At 35.5% G+C, this 8,191-nt stretch overlaps 1 long non-coding RNA gene across 2 annotated transcripts; it reads left to right on the forward strand.

Annotated features, from left to right (window-relative positions):
* The first annotated feature begins 3,299 nt into the window (after positions 1–3,299).
* On the forward strand, positions 3,300–7,848 carry LOC149264581 (uncharacterized). Of its 2 annotated transcripts, none has more exons than XR_016250095.1 (3): positions 3,300–4,226; positions 4,365–4,687; positions 7,760–7,848. It is a non-coding gene; the product is annotated as an uncharacterized LOC149264581 (long non-coding RNA). The 2 variants fall into 2 exon arrangements; XR_016250096.1 differs by lacking the exon at positions 7,760–7,848 and adding an exon at positions 4,893–5,006.
* Positions 7,849–8,191: the final 343 nt, after the last annotated feature.

Here is an 8,191-nt window from a genome sequence, read left to right on the forward strand (position 1 = left end):
TTCCTATGCTTAGTTTTTGTTTATGCGGATAGCATTTAAATTTTCAGTTGTTTATGTCAGTTGTCATAGTTATACAGTTTGTGGTCATGAGACTCAAACTTACCTAGCGTTGCTAGAAATGCTGAAGAAGTTTTGTTTTTGGATGGCGTATAATGTTGAGCGATGACCAACAGACTCAGTTTCCCCTCAGGGCGAGTTGAGGCCACCGGATAAAACTGTGTGGTGTAAATTTGCCTTATATATAATAGAAAATAGATAGTCCTGCAAAACATTACAAAAAAAATAGTTTATGTTAATAATTTGTAATTAAAATCAAAATATAACCCAACATAAAAAATCTCATTTAATAATAATAATTTATATTTCATTTAACACTAATAATTTATAATTCAAATTAAAAATATAATTTAATATAAACAATCTCAATTATAATACAAATCATAATTCTTAAATTATTAAGAAACAAAAAAAATTCTACACAAAAGCCTCTCTTATACCAATTTTTTTTATTTTTTTTCTTTTCTACAGAGGACCATATTATTGATTTTTTTCTTATCTACAGAAAGACCATATTAATGTAATTTTCATTGTAACTTTGCAAACATATTCACATATTTTATATATTTGGTAATTTAATGTTGTGAAATATATTTAATAGAATGAAATTTATATGTAAATAAGAAATTTTTATGTCTTCATAAAAATATTTAGATTGTTTTGCATCGTTATTTTATATATTATATTTTAGTTCATTATGGAATGTATATGATAATGATTTGTCTAAGAATTATATTTTTTTAGTTTGATTTTATATCATTAATGTTTGAGATATTTTTTTGAGATATTTTTTTATTAAGTATTCATATGGCATTATATTTAGGTAATAGGGATTATTTTAAATATTTATCTAAAGAGAATAATAATGGTTAGATAGTTATGTATTATTATGTATAGAGGTTATTTTTAGTAAACAAGACTTATGTAATAGCGTGAATATAATGAATGCAAGAAGTCTTACAGGAAGGTTCTATAGCACATACATTTTCAAGTCTGCTGGTGAGTGCTCACTGATACCTGTATGAGTTTTATTGACCAATCAGTTAGATGAATGCCCCTATAACCTTTTATAGACCAATCAGTTAGATGACCCTTATTTTACCTTTTCTAGTCCGATTATCAGGGAATTTTTTAGGGTCTAATATTTGCAAGTTGGATATAACTAAAAAAATTAAAAAAATTCTAAAAGGGTTGCCAATGCAAACAGAAGATGTGCTCCAATCTATAGAATATAAAGGTAATACATTGGAGTAACCAATTTTTTTCATAAAACATATAATGATACCAAAATTTGAAATTTTCTTAACAATCTTAGCAAATTTCAGTGCTCTGACCTTTAAGATAACAGATTCGTTGAGATTTCTGCACATAGATATAGTACCTTTAAATTGCCGTTGCCAATGTATGGAAGTTGAGATGAATTTTTCAAAATGATGGTCTTGATAATAGTAGGGACTGTAGCTTTGTGATGTCTGTATTTATACACAAGAAATATGGAACATAAATATCCTCTTACAATGGGTATTGATTTCAACATTTGTCTATCTCACAGGAGTTTCATCAAGCAAAGTTGCAACTCTAGGACTCGGTGCTATTCAGGTGTTTGACTTGTTTAGTAATTTGTTGCTTGTATGGTTTCAAATATTAATTTTTCTGTTTCTCATCAAAGTTTTTAATGATAATCCTTTAGGTTCTATCCTGATGGCTGTTATACAGGTTGTCATGACTGCTTTCACTGCATGGTGCTGGAAGACGTCTCCTCCTCATGGTAAGTTGCCTGCTGCTGCAAAGGATGTGTACTTTTTGTAAGGACTCTGGACACCACATATCTCCACAATGGTATGATATTGTCCACTTTGGGCCTAAGCCCTCATGGATTTGTTTTTGGGCTTTACCCCAAAAGGCCTCATACCAATGGAGATATTTGTCCATCCTTATATACCCATGATCCTCCCCACTTCTAGTCAATGTGGGACTTTGGTCGTATACCCAACAATCCTCCCCTCGAACAAAGGACCATCGAGCCTCCCCTCAAACGATTATCCATCCGTCCACTCTCTACCAACCAGGATTCTCTGCTCCAATGCGTTGGAAGCACATGCCTTACATGGAAGCACCACCTACCTCGAGAGCTTGCTCTTCCCAGGTCAACTCCTCTTCACCGTGTTGGGACCAGGACACGTCCATGAAGAATCCGGAGCACATCGCCTGTCTAACCGAGCTCATCCACCGATCCCATCGTGATATTAGCAGGGCCCACCACCTTCATTCGGCATTCTGAGAATTCATCCACTTGGCTAACTTCGGGGCATGGCTCTGATACCACTTGTAAGGACTCTGGACACCACATATCTCCACAATGGTATGATATTGTCCACTTTGGGCCTAAGCCCTCATGGATTTGTTTTTGGGCTTTACCCCAAAAGGCCTCATACCAATGGAGATATTTGTCCATCCTTATATACCCATGATCCTCCCCACTTCTAGTCAATGTGGGACTTTGGTCGTATACCCAACACTTTTATGGCCACCAAGAAATTTTGTGTATGAGTAACATGAATTCATTTGGAGAAACTTGCAGTGAGATGGTTTAAATTCAACAGATCTCATCTGGGGGAATGGCCGTATGCCTTTTTCTTGTCGGTCTTGCATTCTTCTTGGAGGTAATATGTCCCAGTTATTTGTCATGCACTAGTCCTTGAGTTTTGTTCAGGGGAGACAAATTTAAAGGCGTGTTTTGAATATTGAGATCAAAGAGGAGAAGGAAGCTTAAGACTGAAATTTAATCGTTCTGAACCATGTGAAAGTAACATTGGAAATTGGAAGCTTAATATGACTTCTATTGTATCAATGTACCTTTCAGACTCATGTGTCAGGAGCTTCTGATGAAACAGGCTACAGTGTTTTGGCCTTAACTAGTGTTTTGGTAAGAGTCAAAATTAGTTTTATGTTAGCAACCAGTGGCATATTTCCTTTGTCCAAATTCCTTCAGAGTTGAAGGCCTTGGTTTATTGCAGGTTTACATAATTTCCTTCTCTCTTGGTATAGGAGCTATTCCATGGATTATAATGTCAGAGGTAATTTTTCCTCTGTAAGTTCAAGCTAAATGTGTATGCACAAATATCAGGTTGTGGTGTGTTACGAAACTCTCTCAGCACTAGGAATGTCTATTACGACTTGCAGCTAATTCTTTGGCTCTTTCACTACAGATCCTTCCTGTTAATGTAAAGGGCATTGGTGGTAGTATTGCAACTTTGACAAACTGGTTGACTTCTTTTTTAGTGACCATGACAATTAATTTACTTCTAGAATGGAGCTCTGCAGGTAAATTGATTGCTTTCAAAGCTGCTTTCATTGTTAAGATCTATTGCAGACTTTTGGTTTTATCTATCTCGTGTAATTATTTCAGGAAGTTGGTTGGATTAGAAACAAATATGAATCAAATGTAATGAGTATAAATGGTTAGCTAATCTTCCTTCTTTTATGAATGGGAAATTGGTGTTTAAAGCCAATATTTGAGAAAATTATGAATGCTATATTATGATAGAGATTATTGATGTTTTACTCAAAACTTTTGTTAATATTATGATTAATTTCTATACGTCTAGATATTTTTTTGTGAGGATTTATCAAAAGAGAAACAAAATTGTTTTATTTTATACCTGAAAACAATTATGCGCAACCCACTTGCAATTAGTTGACGATAAATTGGTAAGACCGTTGAAAAAGAATCCGCCCAAGGCAGAACATCACTGGTACGTAGTCACATGAAAGTATGTTTCAGCAGTAAAGTGATAAATTCCAGACGATTCGAAAATTGAATTTGCCACAGTAATTGATATCATTAACTAGGTTTAAGTCTAAAGACTGATACCTGCACGAGGCCCAGCTATAAGGTATGTTGGTCACGCACCATGGCATTCGATAGAGTTTGCAAGTCTTTACATAGGGATTGAACAAAGATATTCATATATTGAATTCTCTTTGCATGCATTTTGATTCTTAGACCAATGAAAGGACACCATGTTCTTTTTCAATTTTTTTTAGCTATGTTTAAATGGTTCAGTGAATTTGGAAATTAGATGACACGTGCGATGAGATAGGAAGAATTCGAATGTGCAATTTGATGGTTGGTTTCGTACGTTCTTGCGGCTCATTCATTCGTTGAGGTATGCTGGTTACTGATTCTTCTTTTTATTCGTATACCCTTTTGCCGTTAAAAAAAACAGAAATCATTCAATAATTACGCCGTAAGAAGCCAAGGTCTGATCAAAATTTCTGTGGTTTACCATACCCCTGATGCCAAGGTGAAGGAGATGCTCAAGAAGCCAGAGTGTATTACTATCGAGAGGAAGAGCAAGGACCATGCAGAGATATTCAATAAAAGTAAGTTTTCCTTTTCCTATTTAATTTTCCTGCGTCCATCTGACCCCACAAACACTATGGGTGGAATTCTCAAACTTAATGCTTTGTTGCAGGAGGTAAGGTGATCAAGATTTATCGGAATTTTTTTTCAATTGTAATGTCATGCGGATGGATGTTTACAGTCCTGGGGTTTTACATTCGCTTTGAAGATGACAGTGTGGAGTCTGCTAAATCTGCGAGGCAGTAGAATGTGAAGATAGTTTCGGTAAGAGATTTAGACTTTTCTGTTACTGTTTCGAGTATTGTCAAGTTTCCGAGCTCTGCTTCTATAACACGCTGCTTATGGATTTGTCTTGTTCCACATGATGGGATAAATTTCAGTCTATTAGAGTTTATTGTATCATGTACGCTCATTTCTTTTGCCATTAATTTTGTTTGCTTATTGTTTAGCTCGTGTAATTTACCCGCAGATTAGCAAACATAAGCGGCATCAAGATAAAGATGCAGCAATAGAGATTTGGGAGAAGCTAGATGCATACATGCGGGCTAGGAGGTCGGCCTCAATGCTTCTGCCAGCGGTTGCTCTAAACGTATGGTTCTGCATCAAACCCCATTTTCTCTTCAAAAATTACCATTTTTTTACTTTTTGTGAGACCTTATGGTTTCCTTCTTTGTTGTTTTGACAGTTAGTGAAAACAACACCTCTTCAAGTTTAGTTTTTTTCTTCTCCTCTTTACTAATAAAGTTTTTGTTTGTTCTCTTGGCATAAACATAGATATTTTTTATTTCCGATTTTGTTGTTAGGGGCTTGAATGAATCAGATGTGAGAGTTAGCTACAAAGACACTTGGATCGGAATCTGTTATATAATGTGATTTGTGGTTGTGGGCATGCAGGATCTGCTTCAGCTCCTAACGCTAACACTTCTTCTGCCAGCAGTAAAAAGAGAGCAGTATCTTTGCAGACTATTTATGAGATATTGCATCTGCTGGCTCTCCTTCTGCTTGGACTGGCTGCCCAAGTATACCAGTAGCAGTTTCAGAATATAATTTCTGCTATTTGGAAGGACTTAGGTGTTTACTTGGTTCAGTGAGTAGTAGAGCTGCAATTCCTTGTCTTACTTGGATATTCAGTGTTAGCAATAAAAGGTCAAGTTTTATCCTCATTTTATAAGTCAGATAGATGGCCTGGTTTTGGAATTGAATTATTGTGCTCTACACCTCATATTGTCCTATAGATGGCCTGGTTTTCCTAACATTCTCACGTTATGTTTTCCAATTTCAATAAAATATAAAAGAATCGCCTAGGATTTCATTTGTTTAGGTTTGATTTTGTAGGGTCCTGTCTTGGTCCTATCAGAAAAGAATCTTTTAGGATTTCATTTGTTTAGGTTTGATTGTGTAGGGATCTGTTTTGGTCTTTATAATTAGATAGCTTTGGGAGAAATATTGGACAAATAATATTTATGATGTGTGTATAGATGTCTCTTAATTATAATTTATATCAGTCACTTAAGAAAATGAATGTAACAGTAGAAGAACGAAGAATGGGGACGTGGCCTTGTGTGAGGGAATGAAGGAAGAAAGAAAAAACCTCCTACCTTGCTCCTGGCTTTGATTTTGTAACTAAAGCAACTAGCTCTAAGTGCCCTCCTTCAATTTCTACCTGAGTGTTCGATGTGGAAAACACTTACCAGATCCTAGTAAGACAATAGATGTCGCCTTGTGTGAGGAAAATAAGGAAGAAAGAAAGAACCTCTTATCCTCCTCCTGCCTTTGACCTTGTAACTCAATAAACTAGCTCTGAGTGCCCTGCTTCAACTGGTATGTGAGTGTTCGGTGAGGGAAACAAAAAATTCTCTTACGAGATCCCAGTAAGACAATAGCATAAGCAACTACTTTGGCAGATGGAGACTACAAAAGGATTGTGATCTAATTAATTGGTATTATGTATCAAAGAGCTAGCTTTGAAATGCCTTGTAGACCTGGTTCTATGTCAATCTCGATCTAATTAATTAGTATTATGTATCAAAGAGCTAGCTTTGAAGCACATGGATTAGGTAGTTTTCTATCCTATTATTATAATGTTGCAAATTCCAATTCACAGATACTCTTGAGCTGCTCAGCTCAAAGCAGATTGGAATGGTCATATGCAACTGAACGATGTTTACATCACTAGGTAAAGGTAGAATATACCCTTTTTTCCTGGCAACAAAATACGGTATAGTATTAGACACTATTTGGAATTTGCTCTATACATCCTGCTTGTTGAATTGTATCCACTAAAAGGCCCTTGTTAGGTGGGGCCTACATTTGGTGCATGTAAATGTCAGGTAAAGGCTTTTGAGGGCTTACTTACCTCATAATGTTGTTTAGAATGATGTAAAATTTGAAGTTCTATGCACTAAAGTCCTGAAACAATTGTCATAGGCAAGTTAGAGGCTTCATCGCTATAAATTGAGAGTTTTTTGGTGAGATGGTTAAGTCTCTATCTCGCTATAAATTGTGAGAAAGTTTTTGGTAAGATGGTTCTATTGGCTGAAACTTTTACATGCGAATTCGTTGTAAATTGAGAGTTTTTTTGGTAAGATGGTTCTGTTGGCTGAAAAATTTACATACGAACTTGCTATAAATTTAGAGTTTCTGATAAGATGGTTATGTTGGCTGAAATCTTTATATGCCCTATTTTCCAGGGTTATCTTATACTTGATTTCTTTGGCTTGTATCCAGTACATTCCAAAAAATGCTATTCAAAAGTGCCTGACTACGTCTTGTCCAAATTCCTTTTGCTTTTGTAGGGTGTGTCAGCTTCCATCTGACAAGCATAAATATTCTCACCGAAGACATCTTTTACTACTTGATTTTACAGACTTTAGTCTGCTATATAATGCACAAATTATGTGAACTTCCTATCCTGTTATCACTTAATTAAGATTAGCATAAGCATGTTGTAGCATTGATAAAGTGGGGATTCTTTTAGAAGCTGTAAGGTGATCAAGATTTATCAGATTTTCTTTTCAATTGTAATGTCATGCGGATGGATGTTTACAGTCTTGGGGTTTTACATTCGCTTTGAAGATGACAGTGTGGAGTCTGCTAAATCTGTGAGGCAGTGGAATGTGAAGATAGTTTCAGTATGAGATTTAGACTTTTCTGTTATTGTTTCGAGTATTGTCAAGTTTCCAAGCTCTGCTTATATAACACGCTGCTTATGGATTTGTCTTGTTCCACATGATGGGATAAATTTCAGTCTGTTAGAGCTTATTGTATCATGTACGCTCATTTATTTTGCCATTAATTTTGTCTGCTTATTGTTTAGCTCATGTAATTTACCTACAGATTAGCAAACATAAGCGGCATCAAGATAAAGCTGCAGCAATAGAGATTTGGGAGAAGTTGGATGCATACATGTGGGCTAGTAGGTCGGCCTCAATGCTTCTGTCAGCGGTTGCTCTAAACGTACGATTCTGCATCAAACCCCATTTTCTCTTCAAAAATTACCATTTTTTTACTTTTTGTGAGACCTTATGGTTTCTTTCTTTGTTGTTTTGACAGTTGGTGAAAACAGCACCTCTTCAGGTTTAGTTTTTTCCTTCTCCTCTTTATTAATAAAGTTTTTGTTTGTTCTCTTGGCATAAACATAGATATTTTTTATTTCCGATTTTGTTGTTAGGGGCTTGAATGAATCAGATGTGAGAGTTAGGTGCAAAGACACTTGGATCTGAATCTGTTATATAATGTGATTTGTGGTTGTGGGCATGCAGGATCTAC

This window comes from Pinus tabuliformis, chromosome 6 (assembly GCF_031772625.1).
Source record: "Pinus tabuliformis cultivar Carrire ecotype Pingquan chromosome 6, CPIR1, whole genome shotgun sequence".
Classification (NCBI taxonomy): domain Eukaryota; kingdom Viridiplantae; phylum Streptophyta; class Pinopsida; order Pinales; family Pinaceae; genus Pinus; species Pinus tabuliformis.